At 41.8% G+C, this 11,916-nt stretch overlaps 1 pseudogene; it reads right to left on the bottom strand.

Moving 5' to 3' along the window:
- Nucleotides 1-2,135: 2,135 nt before the first annotated feature.
- On the bottom strand, nt 2,136-11,500 carry LOC123038896 (uncharacterized; annotated as a pseudogene).
- Between the last annotated feature and the right edge of the window lie 416 nt (nt 11,501-11,916).

The raw sequence follows: 11,916 nt of genomic DNA, 5'->3' as shown, positions 1-11,916 counted from the left end.
CTTTTTACAACATTGTGAGTTTTATAATCGATGAAATTATAAGCTTGTTACCGTTTTTGAAAATTCATGTACTTATATCAAATTCACATTTTGTCTAATTGATGAACATTTTTACATGTTTTCAATTTAACAAATTAATAAACTTTTTTGATTTCGTGAACTTTTTAAATTAATAGAAGGGTCGTAATAAAAAACTGAAACCACCATTGGTTTTTCACAAGTGCTTGCATGCCAAAAAAAAGGCTAGCAAACAACTCATTAGCGATGGATTGGGCGAGCGAAATCAATGTCGAGCGAGCAGCCAATCGAGGGAGCGATGGGCCACCGCCCCTTAGGTGCGCATATGATCACCAACAAGTTTGCTGGGCGCTGAAGGCGCCAACGTGGAGCTCTCAGTGGACATAAGGAAGCCTCTTGTCATGGGAACGTCAGATGGGCCAGCCCAGGCACGCAGGAGGGCACAGACTCGTACCTTTGTTTGTTTCCACTTGTTTGGTGTTTTTCTATATTTTTTAGTTTAGTTTATATTTTTGAATATTTCAAAATACTTTACATAAAACATTTTAAAAATACTAACCAAACATTTTTTTAAAGTACTCCCTCCTTCCCAAAATTCTTGTCTTAGATTAGTCTAGATGTGGATGTAACTGATACTAAAATATCACTTGATACATCCGTATTTAGACAAATCTAAGAGAAGAATTTTGGGACGGAGGGAGTAGTATAGAAAAAAAATATAAATCATGTATTAAAAAATGGTAAACTTATATTTGAAAATTGTTAAACATGTATTAGAAAAATGTTCTTGACGTATACGGAAAATCTGGAATGAACAACCGAATCTGCCACAACGAGGGACCTGCTAAGCTTCAACTCTTTCCTTCTTTCCTTTTTCCTTCTCTTCTTTTTCGTTTTCCTTTTTCCCCATTTTTTCTGTTTTTTTCTTCTTCTACCAGGTTTCTTCCCAATCGGTTTTCGTATTTTTCTTCATATAGGAATTGCCTCCTATGTTTTCTGTATTCTTTTCCTTTCATTTTTTGTTTTCCTTGTTTCTTTTTTACTTTTCTTTCATACATGAACACTTTCCGAAACAAGGAAGTTTTTTGTCAAATTTCATGATTTTTAAAAAAGTCAATGAACTTTTTTTATTTTGGCGAACTATTTTAAAAAAATCATGAACTTTTTTTCAAATTCGATGTACTTTTTTCAATTCGACGAACTTGCTATTCAAATTCGGTGAACTTTCTTGACATTGGATGAACTTTTTTTCAAAATTGATGAAGTTTTTTCAAATTCAATGACCTTCTTTCCAAATTCGATGAAATTTTTTCAAAAATGATTGACCTTTTTTCAGTTTTATATTTTTTTAGAAAAATGATGAACTTTTTTGAAATTGGTGAACTTGTTATCCAAATTTTGATGAACATTTTTCAGTATTTTGTGAAATATGTTTCAAAAATGATTAACTTTTTCGAAATTATTGAACTTTTCTTGAATAGGGCAATATTTTTTTATGTTCATCAACTTTTCCCGAAATCTGTGAAGTCAATTTTTTTAAATAAAAACATGTAAGAGCGACTATAATAGTTGTTATAGTGTTAGCGCTGCATTTAGTCACTTGCAGTGACACGCCCTAGCGGTTAATCAATCACCTGTACGTAGGGTAGGGCGTGTGTTCGATTCGTCGTGTGAGCAAAAAAAATGGCGCGCTCCCCAATTATTTGTTAGTATCGCTTTAAACGAGATATAACATCTTTGAAAAAAGCGGGAAACACTATGTTGGACTTGCCTTTGTGTTTGTTGTTGCAACATGTCACGCTTGTACAGGTGCCGGACTCCCGCACACTTTTGAATGCTGCGCCCTTCACCACCAAAGGCACCTATGAGGCGTTGGGATCACAGCTTACAGACCCATGTATGGACTCCATCTGGTCATCACGGGTGCCCAGCCGTGTTCGTGTGTTTGGCTGGTTGTTCTACCTTGACCAGCTAAATACTCGAGCTAATCTACACAATAAGACACTCCTTGATCCTCTAACCTGGGCTCGATGCTCTGCTGCAGTGGAAGATCGTTCTCGTTTTTTCGGGTGCCCATCCTCATGTATTGTATGGGATGCTCTTGGTTTACAACCAACCTACTCGCCGATCTTATCCTTTTGGACCGCCCCCAACACTACTGGACTGTCGGAGCTATTTGGCCATTCATCATCCTTTTGCTACTCAGGAAAAATTAGGATGTTATAAACTCTAAGGTGTTTAGAAGCATTGATGTATCCCCTAATGATGTGATCTCTAACATCATTGCAGATCTAACCCTTTGGTCTTATCGCCTCAAAAAAGGCACCTCTTACGTGTCATGCCGGGTTGTGGCGTGATTACCTATCCTCCTGCCTACTCTAAAAACACTTGTGTAAAAACTTTTTTCTTGAAATATATTCCGGTGGGAGCCCCCCCCCCCCCGAGTTAAAAAAAATTCTACCACATCACTATGCAATGCATGATGCCCCGTAGATGCACGTTCGTATATGATGGACTTCAGGCTTATGAACTCATCTTCCGCGAATTATATATCATCCATCATTTTCCATGTGGAACACTGAGAGAAAGCATATACATAGTATAGAGTTAGTTGTTAGTAATAGCTATATCCCATATATAAATTTACTGAAAACAACACATAATGTGTAAAGCATTCTTCCACAGGCCGTTAATTTATGAAATTTCAGCGTTGTACCAAATGGTGAGAATATAGCACGGTAGTTACATATGGAAAAAAAATTCTCCTCTAAACATATATGCTTGGAACCATTGCCTACTTGCTTATTTTGAAATAAAGATTACATTGTTGAAAATTGAAATTGACGAATACTTGGCAGCGAATTCAACAATATGCTTGTCTGAGCTTCCCCCTTCTTGTATTGCCTCCTTGACCTTTTGCATCAACTTCATTGCATTCCTTTTGTAGTCGTCCTTCCTCTCCCCATCCATGACCTCTCTAATACACCTCTCGACCTCCGCGCTCCTTAGTGATCCACTTTCGCTCTTCTGCACTCCCGCACCCATACCCCATGCGCTCTCCACATACTTTGCGATGGTGGGTTGCTCCGCCCAGTGCGGAATTCCGACTAGTGTTACACCACAAACAGCCACATTGAGTAACGAAACATCCTACATATAAGTTTACGAAATAAAAAAGGAAGTGTTATTACCAGCTTCTCGTTTTATCAAATATTCTAATTCATTTTCAAACAAGAAGGAAACAAATATTGTTTTGTAATATCATACTAATGGCCTTGTGTGCTAGAACCTCAAGTTTGGGGCACCAAGAAATAATCAATCCATTCTTCTCACATTTCGACATGAGTTTCTCGGATAGCTTGTGTGCCTCGTTGGACCTAACAACCCATAGAAAAGATTGGCCAGAATTACATATCCCATTGCCAAGCTCCTCTAGCTGGGTTGCGTCATAGTTGGAGAAAGTCCCATAGGATACGAGAACAACAGAGGAGATGCTCTGTTTTTCTAGCCAATCCATGCATGGTGCATCGCTGCCTAATAGGTTGAAACCATATGACTCGTTGGATAGAAGACGATGGTCATCAAGGTAAAACGGTGGCAAGGTGGGACCTATGGTCTTCGCTCTCCATGTTAACTCCATGAACTTTCCCTCCTACTCAGAAGGCAAAATGTCAAGCACTATTTTTTCTGTAAAGATTTTAGTCTCGTTATTATATGTCAAAATGTATAAAGATGTCTGAAAACAAAGATGAAGAAAGAATTCCATGTTTGCAAACCCATTGAGTCAGTAAAGCGCATGAAACAAGACTAACCTTTGGCTCGATGGATTTGAATGAGTTGACGAGCACGTCCTCGGCATTCTCCACCTGTTGAACTGCTCGATAGCCGTCTTAAGGAACGCAGGTTGAGACTCCGGCGCCGCGGCGAATGACTTGGACTATTTTTTTAACTTAGGCGAAAGCTGGTTCACAGCTAAGCCCCCGAGTGTGGAGCAGATCCTCACTCGGACTGTATTTTCAACTTAGGCGAAAGCGAGTTCGCAGCTAAGCTTCCGAGTGTGGAGAAGATCATCACTCGGACTGTATTTTTAACTTAGGCGAAAGCTGGTTCGCAGCTAAGCTTCCGAGTGTGGATCAGATCCTCACTCGGACTATATTTTTAACTTAGGCAAAAGCGGGTTTGCAGCTAAGCTTTTCTCCTCTTCACCCACTGAATGCTAGTCTGGAGAATTTGGTCCTTAAGAATGTACAATACAGATGAGAAAGATGTCCCATCATCTCAAGTATCTGCTGATTATCTTCAAAGCTATATGTTATCACTTGAACTATGTAGGAGGTACAATATAGAGGAGCTTATAAAGAGGAAGATGCCAGTGGTGGATGTGAGGCCAGAAATAGAAAGAAAGTAGCAAAAATTGTGTCGTGGCCGCCGCCTAGAGGGAATTGTGTTGCCCTGTCCGTGGATGGATCTTTCTTAGGAGTGGACGAGATGGTGGTGGGTGGCACAATCTTGAGACGACATGATGGTGGGGTTCTGTTTGCCGCATATCGATATAACTTTAATTGCAATGATGCTCCTGAGCCGGAGTTGCATGCTATCATGCAAAGATATGATGTTGCTGTCGCAACATACTGAATCTCCTGTTATTGTCGAATCATACTTCTCGGAAGCATTGTTAGCTTTGTCCGGGGAAGGTCTCTCGAGATCAGTATATGGTTATTTTCTGGTAGAGATAAAGTTACTTATCCAAGGGAGAGAGTATATTCCCATAAAAATCAAGCGTGAGCAAAATAGTGTGGCAAATCGGTTGGCGTCGTATAGTTGAGTAGAAAGTTGTATTGTTGTATGGCTACGTAGCTTACCACCATGTATAGAGGATCTTTTGCCTCTCGATTTTAACCCTATTATGATGGAATAAAACTCTTTTCAGATTGCAAAAAAAAAAACTGGAATACAATGACAAAGGAATAAAACTCACTAAATAAGTTTACGAAAAACTATTGGGAATAGCGATTTCCACGGAATCGACAATTGACCAAATAACCAACATGTTCACTATAGCATGAGCGAGCAAAAAAGTGATGCTTCTGAACTATATTCACAATATATTTCCGAGCCAATTGAGTAGATTTATTTCTAGACTAAATTCCCAACAAATATTACCCTCGAAGTGTTTAAAAGTTCACTGATGGTCGGGATGACAACTGATCTATCCACAAAATGTTGTCTACCGAGCCCTTCTGATGCTCTTTTCAGGTTATAGATCCACACTGCATGTAAACTCTCTATAATTTTAGAGAAACGTGTTTTGTCTATGGCATATTATATATAATCCATGCTTAGTGCCCAAGAGCGAGTAAAATAAATATAACTATTTATACCAAGCTTATTCTTTCTTTAAGACTCATAGTATAAAATCATAATCATAGTTAACATATATATTGTTTAGGACAATTAGGCGTTACAAATTACATTATTTTCAGTGCATTGTAGATTAAGAACATTTTAACCAAATACTCCAAAATACAAAATTGCATGTCTTCTCCCATTTTGTGGCACTTAAATATATATGTATATATATTTTATATGTTTTGTGTCTATCCTTAAATAATTATACTAGAGTTCTCTAAAGTTTATGGTGTAGCAAATATCATCTTAACATTTTATAGTTTATGATTTAATAATTTACATGCAAATAGAAAAACATAGAGTATATGGGTGTTTTTTAGGAGTTTTCTACTAAATCATAACATCTTGTTTTTACCTTGGACAAAGAGAATTTAAATACTAGATGAAACTCCCCATGTTGCTCAATAATAAAGATTTGATTTCTAAATATTTGATTGAATATAAATTATTCCCTGTTGTATTTAGTAGGAAGCTCACCATGATCAAGTCTCCATGGTTATCCCCAATGCTTGTATACTTGTCGGCCTCTGCTTCCTCTCCTTTTGTAATGTTGTTTCCTCTGCATTTCTAGTGTTGTTGTAGTAGTTGTGCTTTTTGTTCTGTAGCAGTTGCATATGTATCTAAAGATCATCCATGAAATAGAGAATAATCAACTTGCTTTAACATGGGCAATTGTTTTCGCATGTGGAACACTGAGAACAAACCATATACATAGTATATAGTTAGTTGTTCATAATAGCTATAGTCCACATATAAATTTACGGAAAACGGCACATAACGTGTAAAGCATTTTTCCACGGGCTGTTAATTTACGAAAATTTCATTATCCTTCAAAATGGTGAGAAGATAGCACTGTAATTACATATGGAAAACATTGTCTCTTCTAAAAACATATGCCTGGAATCATTGCCTACTTGCTTATTTCAAAATAAAGATTGCATTGTTGAAAATTCAAATTGACAAATACTTGGCAGCGAATTCAGTAATATGCTTGTCTGAGTTTCCCCTTTTTTGCATTGCCTCCTTGGCCTTTTGCATCCACTTCATAGCATTCCTTTTATACTCACCCTTCCTCTCCCCATCAATGACCTCTCTAATACACCTCTCGACATCCGCTCTACTTAGTGATCCACTTTCGCTCTCCTGCACTCGCACACCCATACCCCATGCGCTCTCCACATACTTTGCGATGGTGGGTTGGTCCGCCCAGTGCGGAATTCCCACAAGTGGTACATCACAAATAACCGCCTCAAGCATTGAGTTCCAGCCACAATGAGTAACGAAACATCCTACATATAAGTTTACAAAATAGAAAAGTTAATATTATTACCAGCATCTCGTTTTGTCAAACCATCTAATTCATTTTCAAACTAGAAGGAAACAAATATTGCTTTGTGATATCGTACCAATGGCCTTGTGTGCTAGAATCACAAGTTGGGGGCACCAAGAAACAATCAGTCCATTGTTCTCACATTTCTTCCTAAGTTCCTTGGATAGCTTGTGTGCCTCGTTGGACCTAACAACCCATAGAAAAGATTTGCCCGAATTACACATCCCATTGCCAAGCTCCTCTAGTTGGGTTGCGTCGTAGTTGGAGAAAGTCCCGGAGGATACGAGCGCAACAGAGGAGATTGTGACGCCCCCGATTCAATCGTACACTAATCATACCCGCAAACGTGTACGATCAAGATCAGGGACTCACGGGAAGATATCACAACACAACTCTAAACACAAAAGAAAGACATACAAGCTTCATATTACAAGCCAGGGGCCTTGAGGGCTCGAATACATAAGCTTGATACACAAGCAAGTCAGTGGAAGCAACAATATCTGAGTACAGACATAAGTTAAACAAGTTTTGCCTTAAGAAGGCTAGCACAAACATCAATGATCGAAGAGGCAAGGCCTCCTGCTTGGGACCTCCTAACTACTCCTGGTCGTCGGCGGACTCCACGTAGTAGTAGGCACCCTCGGGGTAGTAGTAGTCGGCGGGGGTGGCATCTGGCTGCTGGGATCCACCATCTGGTTGCATCAACCGAAAAGAAGAAAGAATGGGGGATAGGGGTAGCAAAGCAACCGTGAGTACTCATTGAAAGTACTCGAAAGCATCAGATCTATACTAAGTATGCAGTGGTATCAAATGGAAGGTTTGTATCCGTGGACTGAACTGCAAAATGCCAGAATAGGGGGGGAGGCCTAGCCTATCAAAGACTAGCATCTTCAAGCAGCTCCGAGCATCTTGTATCATGTAGGAGAGTAAAGAATAGCAGTTTAATTAAGAAACATGTTGTAACATCAATGCCCAGATATCCTTCCCCGACACCCTGCGGGAAAGAAATCTCGGAGCCACATATCTCAAGTATCCATTTGTAGTTGTATAAGATCGGGATATAAGTCTGAACATCCGTTACCGTGGACACGACTATTAATAGATAATATTCCCTGCAGGGGTGCACTACGTTTTCCAACATGCTTGATTACTCTGGCCAGACACACTTTTCTGGGTCAATGCCCGGCCTCGGAAGATCAACACATCGCAACCCTACCTAGGCTCAGCAGAGAGGTCCCCACCGGTCTACATCCTAAGCCTCCGGGGTTTGGGCCCATCGCCCGTTGCACTCCGGATCGTTGCGCGCAGGGCGATCTAGGCCACCTCCACTGGGGCACCGACCAGGCCGTGCTGCAATGCTGAACTGGACGTCTGACAAAGCTTCGGCTGATACCACGATGTCGAGGCCCATCACTATTCTTGCGTGGTGGTTAGTGTGCAAAGGCCAAAGGCCAACTCAAAACAAATACCCAAACCTGTTAGTGCATTATTAAAAAGAAGTGATGGCTGTCGGGACAAGTCCGGAGCTATCACCCCCTCCCGGGTGATACCGCTAAACAGCCAGCCGCCACCATCACATCGCACAGGTGCTCTCCGGGCCCACCCGGCTTTCACAACGGTCTCAAGTGAAGTCAAGGTAACTATGTGTCCAGACATCAAGGGGAAAACCCGAGGAATCACCCCCGGTGGATTCCCTCGATGTAATCATCAAGGTGAACGTAAGAGGAACCACCCTCGAGGTTCACACTTGAGGTGTTGCACGACAGAGCTGTATCAGGAATGGTGAAGGAGGAACCACCCTCGATGACCACGACCGAATAGCTATACTATAGAGATCTCATCAGGAGTGATGTATGAGGTTCCACCCTCGACACTCGATGGTAACTCTGCAGAGTCGAGCATCAAAAGGGGCGTGATGTGATGTGAGATGTCGGGCTCTGGTCGTCAATCACGTTGATCAAGGCGTCGATGATGAAGCAAGGGCAACAAGGAAAAGGTGGGGGTCACTGATGGATCACTAACCAACCTATACTAAGGAGTTTAGGATAAGCAGGTAAGGTACAACAACAGGTATAAAAGCAGGATATGCATCAGAATAGGAGCAAACAATAACAGTAGCAAAATCTAATACAAGCAAGAGAGAATAGAATGGGCAATATCGGGATGATCAAAGGGGGGGCTTGTCTGGAAGCTCCGCTGAAAGGGAAGAAGGGTCGTCGTCGATGTAGTCGATCACAGGGGCATCAGCAGCGGTCTCGGGGTCTACCGGAGAGAAGAGGGGGAAGAAACAGTAATATAATGCAATAGATGCAACACAGATGTATGACGGGGTAACACGCAGGGATAGGAGTGTTCTAACGCGGTGCTACATGATACTGGTGAAGTGGGATGACATCCGGGAAGGCTTTCCCGGAGTTTGGCATTTTCGGACAGATGAAACGGAGGGGGACGGTTGCATGTTTGCTATGCTAGGCACATGTGGCAGACGAACAGAGGACGTATTTGGATTCATCTTGTCGTTCTGAGCAACTTTTATGTACAAAGTTTTTCGATCCGAGTTACGGATTAATTTATAAGATTTTTTAAAGTTTTAACAATATTATGAAATTATTGGATTTAATATTAATTCAAAAAAAGACTAAATTGTTATGTGCACACACAAAGTGTACACATCAGAGCAGTACAGAGGCTGGCAGTCAGCAGTCAACAGTCAACTGTTGACCGGTCAAAATGTTTGACTGGGGGTCCACCTCTCATTGACCCAACTTAATTAAACAGATGTGATTAGCTAACCTAGTTAATTAGGGTAGTTAAATGGAGTTAATTAAGTTAAATAATTAATTATTGACTAATTAATTAGTTAATTAAGTAATTATTTTTATTAATATTTTTAAACCCCCTTTTTTTGGGACAGGGGCGTGGGCCCTTCTGGTCAGCGGCCCACAAGGCCTTAGCAGGGCGGGTAAAACGGGTGCGGGCGTGGGCGCCCGTCTGCGCCTGAAGCCACCAGGGGCGGCGACGCCAGCCACGACAGAGGCCGGCCGCGGCGCGGCCAACGCGCAGGCCGGGCGGCAGAGGCGCGTGGGCGCAGGCGGGGCAGAGCTTGCAGCGGCCGGAGGCGGGAGAGGCCGCGGTGGCGCGGCAGAGGAGGCGGCGCCGAGCGGCAACGGCAACAGCTGGTGACCACCGCAGGTAGCAGCGGCAGCACGCGAGCAGTAGCTACGTAGAGAAGTGTGTAGTAGACGGGATATGCACGCGCGGGTGCGTTCGAACGAGCAGCGGGTGCCGCGTCCATCTAGGCTAGCGAGAGGCACCGGGAACGACCTGAGCGGCACCGACGATGAGCTAAAGTGGTGCCGGAGTTCGGGCGCTAGTGGAAACGAAGCTACGAGGCACGGGGAGGCACGCGCTCGTGCTTGTTGGGCTCCTGTGAGCACCAGGAGCTCGATGTCGTGCTCAGGCGAGCACGACACGGGCCATGGCCACGGCGGCGAGGCGATTCGTGGCGATAGGCTCACAACAATGGCGACGAGGTAGCTGCGGTGTGCGAGGGGGTTAACGGGGATGCAGGGCCGGCTCTATGATTTCGAAGGCCCCGGTGCGAAACCGACCAGTGGGCCCAATAGAAAGAAAAATCCAATTTGATACATGTAAAATCATAAAACTAATATTTTCTTTACTAGAACCAAGCATATGTTATTTTCCCTGTCTTTGTTCCAAACCAAGTATCATGGAAGTTACAACGCAGAAAAAACATATAGAAATAGCATGCTAACCTCCATAGATCATGTGAAACGAGGCTTTCGTGCATTCTTCGACGCAAAATCATCAATGAGAGTGTCAAGATCAATACTATCCAGCATATTCTTCTCAATGCAGCACATGGCCAATCCATTCAATCTTTCTTGAGACATCGTTGACCTCAAATAATTTTTCAATAGTTTCAATTTTGAGAAACTCCTTTCAGCTAATTTCAATTACTCCCAAAAAAATTCCGTTGTTATCTTGATATAATTTCTCATTCGATCCTCGAATAGCCAGACTATGTTTAGCAAGAAATTTCACAGCAGCAACAATTGTAATTAAAACAAGTCTCCATCGCTCCTTCTCCCTTGCTTGCATGTCTTTATCAATTGTTTCCTTCTTACTTAGCCTCAGCCTTACCTCATTCCAAGTATTCATGTTAGTGATATGCTCAACGCTATTCTCATGCAATTTGAGCTTCTCACTAAGATGTCTCCAATCCTTCAATCCCTCGGATGCTAGCAGACTTTTGCTTTTTCCAGATTTAAACAATTTGCAACAAAAGCAGTAGACTTTATTCACGTGTTTAGAGTACACTAACCACCTCCGATCACTGAACTCGCCATTCCTTAACTTTCTTGTGTAGTAATCATATGAAAAATGCCTTCCACTAATTTCATCTTCGGGAAACTCAAGATTGTATTCCCTTATAGGTCCTTTTTCAATGAGAATATCTCTTGATTTATTGTCAAGAATATTCCAAGTTCTAGGATCATATATATCAAAAGAAGAAGCCTGCTCATCTGCATTTCCAAGATTCTCATGGTCACTAAAATTTTCCGTGTGCTGATCGGCATCATTTTCCGCAGCATTATTTTCCTCGACATGATTTTCCTCAACGACATTCTTAGTATCATCAGGTTTTTCTTCACCATTTGTGATATATAATTGCTCTGAATTTGTAGCACCACCAGTCCTCAAGCAGACAAACTTATTCATAGCGCCTTGCTGAGATTTAATCAACTTGTCTACTCTTTTCTTGCTGTTTCTTTTCTCACAGCCAGATAGATGTTTATTAGGTAACATGATTATGCTGCAAGTGAGAAACACGAATACAGTATCAGAGATTGAAGATGTTATGTTTTTAGATGAGAAGTTTCAGAATTGAGACCACCGGAAAATATTCTCCTATAGATTAGGATTTATGAATAGATTGATCTGAGAATTATTACCTTCTGAATGATGATCTTGATCAGTTGATCTCTTCCTTGAATTCTTGCGGATTTGATCCCAAACTCAACTCCAGGTTCGGCGCGGTGCGCTAGTGTCGGCGTCAGGCGGCATGTTGTTGTGTTGATGCGTCTCCCTGGATTCCAGGAGAACGACAGGGCAACGTGCGTTGCCTGGGCTTGGTT

The sequence above is a fragment of the Triticum aestivum genome, chromosome 2B, assembly GCF_018294505.1.
Source record: "Triticum aestivum cultivar Chinese Spring chromosome 2B, IWGSC CS RefSeq v2.1, whole genome shotgun sequence".
NCBI lineage: Eukaryota > Viridiplantae > Streptophyta > Magnoliopsida > Poales > Poaceae > Triticum > Triticum aestivum.
Note: the sequence above shows the minus strand (reverse complement) of the source record. Positions and strands in the feature narration are given on the sequence as shown.